We start from the raw sequence: 14,982 nt of genomic DNA on the forward strand, positions 1-14,982 counted from the left end.
ATTACAAATAGACTTTGTACAAACACTACAATTTTATTTTCACATAACAAGGTGTTAAAAGCAAATACAGTAGTAAGAATAAACTATACTGGGTTTACGTACTAAGTAGGAAAGAAAGAGTAATCCTGAGGCTGCCACATTAGCACTGACAAGAAGCTAAAAGCAAAGGGAGCTTGCCATGGCTGCTGTGACACCAGGGAAAAGACAGCCTTGGCACAGGCTGCCTGAGAAAGGTGCAGAGCCTCCAGCCATGGAGGCTTTTAGGAACATGTATTGTGCAAACTACTTTTAGAGAGAGAGCACAGCCCTAGACAGTGAGTAGGTATTTCTGCAACTATTGTGAGGTCTGGCAGACATGAACTGTTTCCCACAGAACTGTGAGAGTTACTTTTCTTTTTTTCCCTCTGCTGGTCTCTTGGGAAGCAGTTGCAGGCCATCTCTTCTGTTTCCCAGCTGTGGCTGTGGCATGAAGCATCTGGCAGAGTTGGAACTGGGATACAGCTTCCTGCTGAGCAGATGTCTGTATATGTTGATACTGCTTTTGGAGGGATGGGTGTACTAAATGAGTGGTTGAGCTTTGCTTGGCTGTGAGTCTAATTCCTTGAAAATTAAGGGAACAATGGAATTAAGGTACATGACTGGTTTGTCATGTACTTTAACCCCATTGGTGGGAATGCCTTATGTGTATTTGGTGTGAAGCCACTTCTCCAGTTTCCTAAGATGCCATCCCATTGTCTTCAAGGGTAGTGTGCTGCACTGTACAGCCAAGAAGCACCTATTTTGCTTTTTCCTCATTGTTCAATTGTAATTAATATGTTCTGTTCAAACACTGCTCTGAAGACAGCCTGCAATGACATTACTGTGATAATACTGGAGTGCTTAATAAAATTTTACTACTTAATTTTTCAGACCACCTGGTTGCAGGAAAGTGAAGGGTTGCAGTTTCTCAATTATAATGCATGGGAACTGGACACAGTGAAGTTCAGAAAGCTTTTCATTTCTGGCTGCCCAGTTTTAGACTCTATATTTTTTCAGGACACTGTGTTAAATAATAGCCTGTGTTCATGGTGCAGGTCCCACTATAATTTTAAGTGCATGGCCATTCTGTCTGCAGAGCAACCTTGGTCTGAAGAAAAACAACTAAAATCCAAGGAATGTGATTAGTAGGAACATGACTATGTGAAGAATTTTGCTATGCATTGCAAAAAACCTCTGTGGTAAATGCAAGGATCATGTTGGATTTCAAGGAGACAGGAGTTGACTGGTTTGACATTCAGGGTATTGTTCCTTATCCCTTGCAGGACATGATTAGGTCCTTCCATAAAGGAAGCAACCTCTAACTGTTTCCTTAAATATTTCCCATTTTTCGTGGTCATGTTTTCAGGGTGTTCTTGCACACACACATATGAGCAAGAGTATATGAAGAAAGTGAAAGTTATTAATTAGTGTTCTAACATCCTGTTCTGATCAGAGCTGAGCTCTCTAGGCTTAAAATGTGAAAGATCATATCAAACCATGAGAACAACAGGTCCTTACATGGGCAGCATGATTCCCATTTTCTGCACATTGAAATGGAAAGCTGCAATTCTGTTTTCTGTAGAGTGGGAGAACTGGGCTGAAGATAGATCAGTGTTCCTATGAGGATGCACAGCCTGAATGTTCATAACTCATTCAAGGATGTGACCTTCAAAACACTTTTGCACTTGACTATGCAAGTTTTGGTTTGCTTAATTTTAGTTTTGCAGGAGGGCTACATATAGGAATAGGTTTTTAAAAATGTGATCACCTCAAAATCTGTAATTCCTGTCAATGTGTATTGAGAGAAGTTCTCTTTGTGAAAGAGCTGTAGAGTGCTGATTGCCTTTGCATGCTGAAAGTAAGGCTGTTCTGCTCTGAGAGCTCTTAAAAATCTGAGGGTAAACCAGGAGCTTTAGTGCTATTTGCTCATCTGTCTTGACGAATTAATGGATATTCACTCTAGCTATTTTTTTTAATTAGTTTTCTCTGTGACCTTTTTTCTGATATTTTATATGCTGTGTCTTTCAGTGTAAGGCTGTGAGGTGCCTTCACGATTCCCTTATAAAATTTCAGGACCTGACTTAGTGTTTCCTTTCCTCTTTTAGCCTAAAGTGCTTGTTCATTCTGTCCCCTTCCTCCCCGCCCCCACTGCCCCGGTTTCCCACTACTATCTCAGGATGCAGTGCTCCTGGTGCTTTGATATGCTTGGGCTTACACTTTCTATTTGAGCTGAGCTCCCTGTCATGGGATAGTTACAGGCAGCATTCCTGTGCTGGAAATAGATACTTTTTGCATAACCTACTTCCTTATACCCTTTAGCATCTAAGGCCTCTGGTGAAGCCCTGTCTCCACTACCATAGATGGAGCAGCACGGGAATCATCAGAAGCTCAGAAAGGTGACGGGGAGAATGGAAAAGCTGTTAAGGTTCTAAGAGTTGGAAGTTCAGAGAGTCTGTTGGCTGTGAGTTAACTTCACTGTATTATTTTTTTTATTTAAACTAAATAACAGAACTCATCTTTTTCTTGTTAGATGCAGATATAGAAAAACCCCAAATACCTTATGAGAGTGACTTAATGCACAAGCACTTAGAGTCACTTTATTCTCCTCTGTGCCCTTAATAGGAAATTTTTCAGCAAGTTCTGCTTCTGATTTTGCCAAAAGATGTCTTCTCAAGGCCTGAGCAGCAAAACTGAAATGTTGCTCAGAATATGTTCTAATAATCATCAGTTGTCTGTTGAACTATTGTTTTCTTTCTCATTAAAAAAAAAAGAAACTTAAATGGTTAATTTTTTTGATAAAAGGTTGCTCTCAATTTCAGAAGTCTATATATTAGGCAAGGACTGCCTTGTAAATACAAATTTCTGTAGTTCTGAATTAATTTTTGCCTGTGGTTCTGTCAATGGCTACAACTGACTTTAGGAAAGTCACTTATCTCATATGGGTATCTTCTTCCAATTTTTAAATAGCACTTCTTTTGTCTCTTAGCATTCCAGCTCTTTGCTGCAGGGACAGCTTCAAGTGACAGGGTCCAGTTGTTGGATAAGGCTCTCCTTGAATCATGACAAACCTAAATTCAGCCTCCTGCTCCTGCCAAAATTTCTTGTGAGAGCTCTGGCAATTTCCTTGACATCTCTGCTACCCATGAAATGGGAGGGCTAATAGGTAGTTCCGTGCTGCACAAAAATATCCAGAAGGTGCATATTCCAGAATGGACATGTTTAGGTTGTGGTTCCACAGCTTTTGAAACTGACCTCAAATTGGGATTGCTGTGATCCAGCCTTTTTTCCCTGAGCATGATTTCCTCTATGTGCTAGTACCTTCTGGAGCTGCCCTGGTGCTTTTTTTCACAGGGATAGTTTGTGGTCAACTCAATTTCCTGAAGGGTCTCATTGTATAGATATGAATACCAACACCTGGGAAAGATAGAATGCTGGGAAAGATAGAGAGTAAGGAGACTAGAGGAACTCAGGACTTTGGATTTACAACGGCTTAAAGTTGCCAAAACATTGCAAACTAGAAAAACTGCAGACATAAGATGTCGAATAAATAGCTATGTACAGGACAGCACAGAGACACCTTGTTCTCCATAGGCTTGGTGTGTGGGTCCTCTTTGCTTGAAAGCTGGTACAGAGTGGTATCTTAAAATAAGATTCTAGAGTTTTCTCCAGTCTACCCTGATTATGCTGAGAAATCTCATCCTCCACCCGCAATCTATACTTCACTCAGTTCCAGTGTTTCATGCTCTTGAATGTGCCTCCCTGTGCTAAGTCTCCCCCAGTTGCTCTGCTCTGCAGTTCAGAGTGTTTGTTCCTGATCTCCAGAGTGGTTCTTCCTTTGCCTTAGGCCTTTTCTCTTGCAGGGCAAACCCAATTCTCTTTCATGTTTTTCTTAATATGTAGGAGGTGACATCCCCCTCTCTTTCTCTTTTCCGAGGTGCTACAGGGGGGTAGGTTTAGATTAGATATAAAGAAGATATTCTTTACTGTGACAGTGATGAGGCACTGGAGCAGATTGCCCAGAGAAGCCATAGATGCCCCATGCCTGGAATTGTTCAAGGCCAGGTTGGATGGGGCTCTGAACAACCTGGTCTAGTGCAAGGTGTCCCTTGCACACGGGGGAGAAACTAGATGGTCTTTAATGTTCCTTCCAACCCTAACCATTTTGTGATAATATGAAGTGCAATCTCCATCACCAAACAAAAAAACCCCAACAGTAAGGGAGGAATTGAAAATACTTGATTTGACTTGGTCTTTGAAACTTTGTAGCAAATCCTTCTAAAAGCATAGGAAAAAGTGTGTTGATAAGGGAGTGCCTCACTGAAGAGTACATAGTTCCAAAATATATCTCGTAAGGAACAAATCACTGGAAAAAATAACTCTGGGGTTGTACATTTATTTCTTTAGTGTCCCTGCTGGCAGCAGACAGCAAAATACTTTCATTCATATCTAACGTTATTAATTTATATATAATATATGTGTGTGTATATATACACACACACCATAATTTCAGTGTAGGATGGGATATGAATTTTTACGAGCAAGTTCTAAATTTTAAAGTCTGTGTTTAACAAAAGACTTAGGTTGTTTTTATCAAGTTGCAAGATGTTCATAATAACCTGTATGCCCTGTCCCTGTTTCCCTTTATTGATTCTGTGGAAGAAATAAGTGCAGTGGTTAAGCACAGTGCAGCCTTGGATTAATTCATGCCAAATTTCAGAGGATACTCTAAAGTTATGTGATAAAAGGGTCATAAACATAAAGGTGCAGAAGGTGAGAGAACCCAGCCAACCCAAAGTACTGCAAAGGGAACACCCTGACCTGACTTCTCCCTAGACTGTCACAGGAGAGGGGTCAGCCAATGGTGTGGGTGTAAAACCTGTCAAGATGAGTCAACATGAGAGACTGGTCAGTTCATTTGCAATAATGCCTGGCATGAAACTTAACAAGTGCCAGATCCTGCAGCTGGGATGGAGTGACTGCAGGCACAAGTACAAACTGTGACAGGAGTGTCTGCAGAGCGCCCTGCAGGGAGGGCCCTGGGGGTGCTGGGGGCAGCAGCAGCTCAGTGAGAGCCAGCAGGGCGTGCCCGGGCAGCCCAGAGGGCAGGAACCGTGTCCTGGGGGCATCAAACACAGAGCACAGGCGGGCAGAGGGGGGATCATCCATCACCCGCTGTGCTCAGCGCTGCTGCGGCCTCACCCGGAGTGCTGGGAGCCACTCCAGAGGAAAGTCTCTGAATGTGTGCAGAGGGGGGAAACAAAGCTGGTGAAGGGGCTGGAAGGTGTGTCCTGGGAGGAGTGGCTGAGGGCTCTGGGTTTGTCCAGTTTGGAGAAAAGAGAGGCTGAGAGGTGACCCCCTTGCTCTGCAGCTCCCTGAGGAGGGGAATTGGAGAGGGAAGTGCTGATCCCTTCTCCCTGGCATCCTGTGAGAGTACAAGGGGGAATGTTTCAAAGCTGCATTAGGGGAAGTTTAGACTTGACATCAGGAAGCATTTCTTCCCCAAGAGGGTGGTCAGACACTGGAACAGGCTTCCTAGAGAGGGGGTTGATATCCTAAGCCTCTCAGTGTTTAAAGGGCATTTGGACCATGAGTAATAACATGCTTCAACTTTCAGTCACCCCTGAAGAGGTAAGGCAGTTGGATTAGGTGATTGCCAAAGGTCCCTTCTGACTGAAATATTCTATTCTATTCTATTCTATTCTATTCTATTCTATTCTATTCCGTTCCACTCAATTCCGTGGCCATGCCCTGTGTCTAATCACTGCAGTTCATATTATATTCTTATTCTATTTCTGACTGTTCCTGTGGGTGAGGTGCTTCCTTTTCCCTGTGGATGCAGTTAGGCTAAGTGCCAGCAAGTAGAGCCAGGGCCAGGGATCACAGCACAAGCCACAGGAGGGATTTTGTAGGCCTCATGAGTATCACCTGTGTCAGCAGCCGTGGAGACCAGGGCCTTGGTACTGGACTGACCAAGCATCTGAGGCCAGCAATTGGAGGGATCCATGTTGTGTATGTGTGCAAACAGTACAAATTTCACTCTGATGAGCTTTCTTCCTGATCAGCCAGCGAGTAGCTCAGGATCAAGCCTACTGTCTGTATCTATGTGAAGTTGTGCCTGTGGGGCGTTTAGATTGGTTGAATTTTAGGAAAAATTTCTTCACTGAAAGGGTTGTCCAGTATGGGAACAGGCTGCCCAGGAAAGTGGTTGAGTCACCATCCCTGGAGGTAATTAAAAGATATGTAGGTGTGGCACTTAGGGACATGGTTTAGTGGTGGACTTGGCAGTGGCAGGTTAATAGTTGGACTCAATCATCTTCAGGGTCATTTTCAACCTCAACATTTCTGTGATTCCGTGATATTCTGTATAAGTGTGTGTGTGCATTTGAAAGATGTGCATTGCCTTGCTACTGGCTGGATGTGGGGACATGAACCTGTATTGCCTTGCCTAGTGGGGCTATCAGATTTGGTAGTCTTAGCAAGTTCTTGTTACTCTTTCTAGCTTTACAGCTGGAAATTTGAAATTTAAATATTGTTGATAGGAGGATGGGTGAAAATGGGGTTGATTTGGTGTGTATGGGGTTTTTTGGTGGACATTTGAGAGCAAAGAAGTTCACAAATAATTTGGTATCTTTTACACAAATGAGTATTAACACAATATTCTTAGAGGTTTGCCAGTGCTAGCAACTGGGACTAGGCTTGCAGTTACATGTCTTAGTCTTCTTTTGGCACTTCTCATTGGCCTTTCTCCATCTTACTGTTGAATAAGAGCTTTGGTCTGTCTCCACTAAACTTTTCCAGGACACACGGTGCCTGAATTCTAAGATGGATGCCTGAACTCCATCCTTATAAAATGGCTTGGCTAATCTAATTATGAATGCAGGCTGCAGAGAAGTACACAGCTGGTTCTGCTGAGCATACAGAATGCCGTTACAAATGCTGAAAAGTGATAAAAGTGTCTTTATCTAAAAATAACTTCTAGTGATTTTGTATCATCCCCTTAAATTGTGACTCACCTGGTGATCCTGAACTGTGAAGCTGGAATGCAAAACAATGGATGGCATACTGTGAAGTTTGGCACAGAAACCCTCCTTGCACAGTTTTTCCAAAATAAAAACTCAGTGTGTTGCTGACCATAGAAGTGCACTTCTTGTATTGTGTAACCGTGCTGGAAATGTTTTTGAAGTATTTGCAGATGTCCCATAGCACCTGAGCCCTGTTCCTTTTCCAAGAGCTTTGGTAGTTCTGGAAGTGAAGAAAATCAAAACTACACTAGGTTATACTTTTTTTGATGAAATAGTCACAGGGCTAGATAGCACTTTCTTTGGTTCTTGGTCTCAAAGAACTCCCCTCTCATCTGTCAGACTCTGTATTTCTGTTTCTCCTGGAGCCAGAACCTGTATTCTGCTCAGCTTCCCAAGACACTGCTCCAACCAGCTGGCCTCTTGCAAGAGAGGAACTTCTTTAAATTGTAATGTGTGTAGCATATAGACCTTTGTTTCATAATAGTTCTCAGATGTTTGCAAAGAGACATTGTTTTAAGCCATCCTATTTTCTTACTGTTTGTTTTTTCAGCCTCTCTATTAAGCCATTAGATGAATGCAATAAATATCCTGAGAGTAAAATTGGTCCGTGTTACTCCTAAACTATAACAGAACTATTCTGTGTTCATCAGGACATCACTATTAAAGCAGAATGGAAAGCAGAGGCTGCCATATATGTCTTAAGACAAATCCTTGAACTGAAATTGAAAAGCAAAAGATCTGTACAATGCATATGTCCCTTTTTGGTCTCCTGTCCAGCGCTGCCCCATTATTTATTATTTTTCGTTGCCACTGAAGCCATTGGTCTGTGCTGTGTACCAGGAGACCACTAACTTTATTTTTTCTTGGTTTGTGAAAGAGCGTAAAAAACCAGAAAACACAGACCATCTTCACTCATTTGTCTTCTCTGCCTTCCCTGGTCCTTGTGAGTATTGAGTATTGAGAAATCTCTTTCCCAATCTAATATGAAGAGCAGCACAGAAAATATTTAAAAGTTCAGCCAAGGTAAAGCTTGATCTTGCTGGGCTTTAAGGATACATATGGGAAGATCTTCCAGTTTTGTGTGTTTTTACCACTTCCTGGCTTAGTAAAATGTGAACCTTCTGAACTGCTACAGCTGCATGCTGCTGTCTGCCCTGCCCTTTTCTCCCTCTTGTGCTGCTTTCCCTGAGGCATTACAACCCTGTTTGCACCTCACACTATTGGTTTTTGTCCTGTTGCAGGTATTTGCATTCCTAGGAAATTTCAGGTCTGAATTCCTATCTATCTTCCCTTACCTGGCCTGTTTGTTGCAGCCCTTCTCTCTGTCACTCTTCTTGGCAGCTGTTTCCAACTTTGAGACTTGCAAGTCAGCTTATCCTCACTGGGTGCTGATGACTCTGTCTGCAACTGCCCTGTCTTTGCTTCTCTAGCACTGGGGTACAAATACAAGGCTTTGGTCAAATGTCTTCCCCTCCATGTATTACCCACTTTATCAAGCTGCTTTTCAGTCTGCTCAGTTGTTGCTTGGTTGATGGTAGAAAACTGGTTAAAAGCATAGAGAGGCATGTAGAGATCAAGTGCAAATTCTGTAATTTGGTGTATTAAAGACCAGCTTCACTGAATGCATCAATTCAAAGGTTGGATTTTCAGTGTGATTAGAAATCCTCTGCATAGAGTGCAAGGAAAGTCAATATTAAAAGTTACCACTGCGAGAAAACCTGGACGACTGAGATTGAGAAAATGCAGTCAGATGCCTCACAATAGCAATGGGGAAGAGAACATCTCTGTTTCCCGATGCTCAGTGCTCATGAGGCCACACCAGGCTGTACCCAGGGCTGGTCTTCCCAGTACCAGGTTGATGCTGACAAGCAAATGCAGTGAAGGGCCACAAGGAGATTCCGAAGGGTCTGGAGCACATGCTGTTGAGAAGATGTAGGTAGCTGGACTGATTTAGCTGGAAGAACAGGTTGATTTTCATAACCTTACTTTACTTAGGTTGTAGAGAAGACAGTCAGGTTCTTCTCAGAAATCCTCAGGGAGGACAAGAGCCAGTGGTCATGATTGGTGCTTCTGTAAGTCCCAAACAGAGATGAGGAAAAAAGTTTTTCCTGGGGGTGCTGCTGTGGGAAGAGGTTGCTCTAGGAAGCTGTGGAATCACCAACCTTGGAAGTTCTCCAAATTCTGCTGGACAAGGTCTTAAGTAATATGATACAGCTTTGAAGCTTGCTCTGCTTTGACCATGGGGTTGGACTAGGTGATCTCATGGGGTCCCTTTTACCCTGCATCATTCTGTAAGTCCAAAGAGTATCCCTGAATGTTTTATTGTAGCAGAAGGCTGACTGTTAAAATTTCATTTAATGTTAAAGAGTGATGAAGGGAGTATGTGAAAAAAAAGGTTGAATTTTCCCTCTTTCTTACCCCTCAGTTTAAAGAGTTTGTGTTTGGTGAGCTTTCTTGCTGTGCCACTATTGTGTGATTACTGTTTTTGTGAGATGGTAGCTAAAATGAAATGTCAGTATGAGTGAGGACTGGAAACTATAATGTTGACCTTCAAAAGAAAGCCAAGGTTTTTCTTAGCAATTACTGTCCTGAAAGTATAACCACTGGTAAAATAATGGGCCTGATATTAAAAGAGGATGCAAACTCATAGTCTGCAGGGTGACAGAATTGTAAGCAATAACAACATGAGTTCATAAAGAATAAATCTTGCCAGACAATGTAATTGCTTTTTTTGATAGAATTGCAAAATTAATGATTTTAGGGAATCAAGAGGGAAGTAGGTATATGTTTACTTTCTAACATGAAGATTAATTGAAATTTGCTTGGGTAGGAAGAAAAAAGTTGGGTGAAATAAACAGGAGCTGATTATCAGCAGTAGTGCAATGGTTATGTAGGTTGGGAATTAGACTGGAGTTTTGTAACATTTCTGTTAATGATATGACAGAGGGAGAGAGAAAAATCTCTTAATGAGCTTTGAAAACAAACTGGGAATTGTGAGCCTCGGAGCAGAAAAATAAGGGGGCGATGGGTTTAGACACAAAAAGAGAAAATAAAATTATATTAAACTTGGAGGACTGTTAAATCAGGAGAGTATGTGCTATCTGGAGCACATATCCTAAACAAAAGTGGGGAGAGAAGTATTGAAAAGAGAGGCCAGTCTGTGATGCTGAAAATGGCAGCTGTGGTCCTAGAACCCCTCTCGAGCAGGGCACTCAGCCTTGCTCCTTCCTCTATGTAGGGCCACTTTAAGCCCTTGTCCAGGTCATGGGGCTTGAAGGGCAGAGTACTCTGAGAAGAAATTCACTTTTTGCTGCTGTTGTGATGTGTGCTTGAGGCTACTCCACACACTGAAGGTGTGACTGCCCAGCTCCAGTTCTGTCTGTTACTGTTTACAATTCTGCCAAGAGCAGAATGAATGAGTTCTGATTTTCTTTTGGATGGTTGAGCTCATTACAGACCTCTCCCTTCTTCCCCTTGTGCCTTGCCCAGACTGCAGGATCCCCCCTGTGCCCCGTGACAGGGCTGTGCAGGGTAAGAGGCTGTGCAGAATGCGAACCCAGCCGTGTGTGTGTGCCCATCCTTCATGCAAGCTCCAGGTCAGGCTCACATACTGCTCTGCCTTGCTGCTATTGATACTCCAAACACATGCTGCTGAGCATTGGCTTGGGTTTCCAGGCCTTGTACAGCACCCTGCCTGCTCCCTTCCCTCAGGTTTCACTGGAGACAGTCTGGATGCATAAATCTTACTTCCTTAGAAATCCAGAGTGAGAGCAAGTTACATGATTTGGGGCAGGAAGAGTTGCCAGGATCTTTTAGTGTTGCCATGTTGCAACTTCATTTATAGCTAAGAGGAATTTTTTTTTTATTAAGTGTGGAGACAGAGGCTGCCAGGATAAACTAGAATTGACCACTAAATGACTTAAGTTTATCAGTGTCCCTATTTCTTTCGGAGCTTAAAAAATTAATCTAATTTTCTGTATGTTCATCCCCTTTAACTCTTGTAGCAGTCTTATGTGTCTACTTAACTGTACTGACATGCTGAAATAACACTTCTGAAAATCTCAGGGATATCTGATCCTATTAGGAGCGGTAGAATTGCTTATTACTTTTTAAATCCATAGGAATGGTATCCTGGGTATTTCAGATGTAGCAAGTTTTTTCCTTGGAGTTACAGCAGACAATGCTACTTTAACATAGAGTATGGTCACTTGCGATGGGAAGAAATCCTGTTGACAACCTGCATGGCTACCCAGATGACCCTCAAAAAGATAAATCATGTCAGGTTATAAAAATCCTTTAGATTCTGTAAGAATGAAAGAAATGTACAACACTTTGGAAGTATGTGCCTAGCATTCTCTAACTTCATCATCAAAATTAATTGTGTTTTATAGTTACATGAGTACTGGAAGTAGGGAAGTTAAAAATATTTTAGCTCTTTCAGCAGTTCCATCAAAATAGCTCTTTAGCATTATTAGCACCCGAGGATCAAAACCATATTTGTCTGCCTTCTTCATATATTATGTTCCTTGTGATATAGCACAGCAAAGGAAGCAAAACACTGTGAGGAAATGTTTTCATATGCTAATGTTTGCCCTTAGAACAGTTCATTTCAAAAAGGTTAGAGACAATATGACTCATAATCCTTCAAAATCCCAAGGAAAATAATGCACCATGTATGTCTGATGCAAAATGAAACATCTAGGGTGAGGTCACCTTCATGGCAAGACTGTCCACAACTGTTAAAAGCTCTAACAATAAAGCAGATATTGGGGTATATGGCCAGATGTAACACCATTTTGCCTTTTTTTTTTTTTTTTTTTAATTTAAATGGATGCATCTAAAACTGTACCAGCTTGTCAGGTCAGTGTCTTTAAATAGCTTTCCACTCTCATGACATAGTGGCAACACCAAAAGAAACTCCACCATCTCTGTGCTCAAGGATCAAGCTTTCTTCTCCCATGTAAATAGTTTAATTTGGGATCTTACAGAATTTTACTCTTGAAGAGATTAAACCAGCCCTTCATCTGTGTGGCTGGTATATGTCTAGGGGCAGATGGATTGCCTTTAAATAATTACTAATCCCTGCTTTTTGCAAATGAATTACACTCCTTTCCTTGGGGAAGGTCCTTCATTCTGACAAATGCACTCTTGTATGGAATTCACACTCCAGTATGAAAAAAAACAAAACACCAGGGCATGGTGATGGGAAAGACTGGAATTTGTTGTGTGGTTTCTTCTGCTAAAGAAGAAATTTCTGCAGTTAAAAGAAGACAGTAGTTAACAGATTTGAAGGGATAACTACCAAATTAAGTCACAGATCAGACAGGCTTTATGATCTGCAGATACCCAGTTGATAGGATGAGGATGTTCCTAATTTGTCAAATCTAGCTACTGAGAAGAAGCATCTCTTTTTCCCCCACCTCATCACTGGGATTGCAGTTTCAGTTTGCCAGTTTTTCACAGTGTGCAACTGTAGTTCAAGTCACTGCTACTCCAAGAAGTTCAGTGTCAGTCTTTCACAGTCTGAGTTTTGGATCTTAGAACAAAATGTTAGAATCTCAGCAAAGTCTAGGATGAAGGGAGATGCTGGAGAGCGTGTGGTGCAACCTTCTATTGAAAGCAGGGCCCCAGTTCCAGTTATGCAGGCCCCTGTCAAGCTGTCTTGAATATTTCCAGTAAGGGAGATTCTAACATCTCTCTAAGCAGTCTGTTCCAGTGTTTAATTGCTCTCCCATTGAATTTTTTTTTTACTTACAGCCAGGTCAACTTCTCTCCTGAACAACCTCTTTCTATTGCTTGACTTGCTAACGTGCATACTTGTGAACAAAGTACCACCATCTTCTGTAACTGCTTTTTAGTTACTGAAAAGCATTTATTGGCCTTCTGGAAAGTGAGAGTGTTGTACATGTTAGGCAGCACATCTGTCCTGACCTTAATGTCTGCCTAAAGCCTTAATTTTATGAGATGGAAGTTTTATTTCAGAACAGCATATAGCATCTCTTGAGGGTATCTTAATTTCGAATTCTGTCCCTAAGCACGTACCTTTTCTCTTCTATAACAGAAGTCAATGCTTTAAGTTTTCACAGTATTGAGAGATGTATGTCAAAAATGTGTATCTGGTTTTTTCATTTTGAAGGGTCTCCAGTTGCTTTAAAAATGTGGTTTACAGATTATGCATAAGAGCTACTGGGTGACCAGCCTGTGAAATCTGAGAGGGAATCTGGTTGACAGAACTTTGTTGCAGTCTGTCATGTCAGGCCTTCAGTAGTCTGAGGGTTTTCTTTTCAGTGCTTGAGAATGCAGGACACTGTAGAAATATGTTTCAGAATATTTGGCTTCTGAGCATTTGTTCTTTATATTAAAATAAAAAATAACTGAATCCTTAATATGAGGGATGCTTAAAATGCATGAAGATAGCTCTGTGATAGACACTTTGAAGGCTCTGGTGCCTGGGAACAATTTGTTAGGGAACACTTTTTAGGGAAGAATTCATTATTCCCCACTCCCCGCTTCCTGCCTACAGCTTTGTATTGATTCAGTCTTTCAGACTCAGATATCATTGATATTTGATAGAGACAAACACAGCAGATGGAGTAGGTAGGGACAAAAGGGAGATACCTGTATTAAAGGAGCTAAAAGTGCTATAGAACAGCTATAGGCACTCTTTGGGAGGCACTGAACTTTGAAAAGATCAAGACACTTTCTTAGTCTTATTTCTTTAAGCATAATACATAAGCCTGGCATCTAATTACAGGACAAGTGCAAAGCATCATTCTGCTTGGAAAAATATTACCTGTAAAGAGAAACTGTACCTTGCAACTAATCAGCTCTCTTCCCTTTGTATGTTCAGAGACCCATAAGTCTTGATTCTGTTGATTAAGGTTTTGTTGCTTTTTGTTTCCTTTCAACCTCATTTCCAGTGGTGTACCTCTCAGGGAGTGAGAGGAAATTTTTTTCTTCTCTTTTTTTTTTAACTTACCATATTACAGTTTCCAGAACTTTTCAATGTATGGGGCAGAAAGCATTCAAGTTGATTTAAAAGTAAAAAACACAGGGAACTGAGATGACTTAATCTAGCAATCCTTGGAATACTAGAAACATGGGATTTCAGAGTACAGTTCATGCAGTCAGGTTGGGTTGGAATCTTGTGTGTTTCAAGTACTGTGTTTCTTCTGGAAGTGACAAACCTGCAGAATCTTTTCATGATTTTATCGACCAAATTTCTTTGCTTCAGCTTGTAGAAGGGAGGAGCCCCATTACTGATGAACGTTTAATATAACATCTTCCATGCTGTTGGAATAGAAACACGAAGTATTATACACGACAGGCCTGTAATAAAACCATTGGCACAGAAGTGGGGGAGGAAGGAGTGAGATACGCTCAATTTAGGAAAGTTGTGTTTCAGGTATGGGATGAGATTGAGTTCATAAAACTCTTCTGAAAAGTGTCTGGGTGGCTTGAGAGAATTTCTGTTACTTCTGAGCAAATGTTTGGCTGGAAAGGGACAAGTGCAACATAAGAAATGAGTATATGAGAAAAATAATACAGGAGAAGAACCAATCAGCTGGATAAAATCCAGGGAATTTTTCGTTTTGGGGGCACTCATGTCCACACCTGCATATATCTGTTTTATAGACATGGTGATTGTAGAGTTAAAACAACAACAAAAGCAAACAAAACATCACCAATGGATTATATTATTGAAGATTTACTATTAGCTTGCTCCCCTGAAGGGAAGAAGTCTGGAAAGTCTTTTCAGTAAATTAGTTTAGATTTAAAATTACTCTAGATTTGGACATTCAGGAGAGGAGAGAAAGTTCAAACACATATTCATGCTATGGGCATCAAATTTGACTCCTAAAAGGCATATTTGGACCCAAACTAAAGCTGTCTCCCCTAACATGAGACTGCATTTTGCAAGCCTTTAGTTTCATTCATGTTG

The 14,982-nt window shown here is 41.3% G+C and overlaps 1 protein-coding gene across 6 annotated transcripts in view; it reads left to right on the plus strand.

Annotated features, from left to right (window-relative positions):
* Positions 1–14,982, plus strand: part of TSPAN9 (tetraspanin 9) — a 168,582-nt gene that overhangs the window by 51,172 nt on the left and 102,428 nt on the right. Inside the window, exon 1 of one of the 6 annotated variants that reach the window (XM_071433037.1) lies at positions 2,402–2,479. The exons of the other annotated variants lie outside the window; for them this stretch is intronic. The gene's annotated coding sequence lies outside the window, so the exon portion shown is untranslated. Of the gene's footprint in view, positions 1–2,401; positions 2,480–14,982 lie in introns of those variants that run through there. 6 annotated transcript variants of the gene reach the window in all.

Source organism: Agelaius tricolor, unplaced genomic scaffold (assembly GCF_023055355.1).
Source record: "Agelaius tricolor isolate 1412-34295 unplaced genomic scaffold, bAgeTri1.0.p SCAF_9, whole genome shotgun sequence".
NCBI lineage: Eukaryota > Metazoa > Chordata > Aves > Passeriformes > Icteridae > Agelaius > Agelaius tricolor.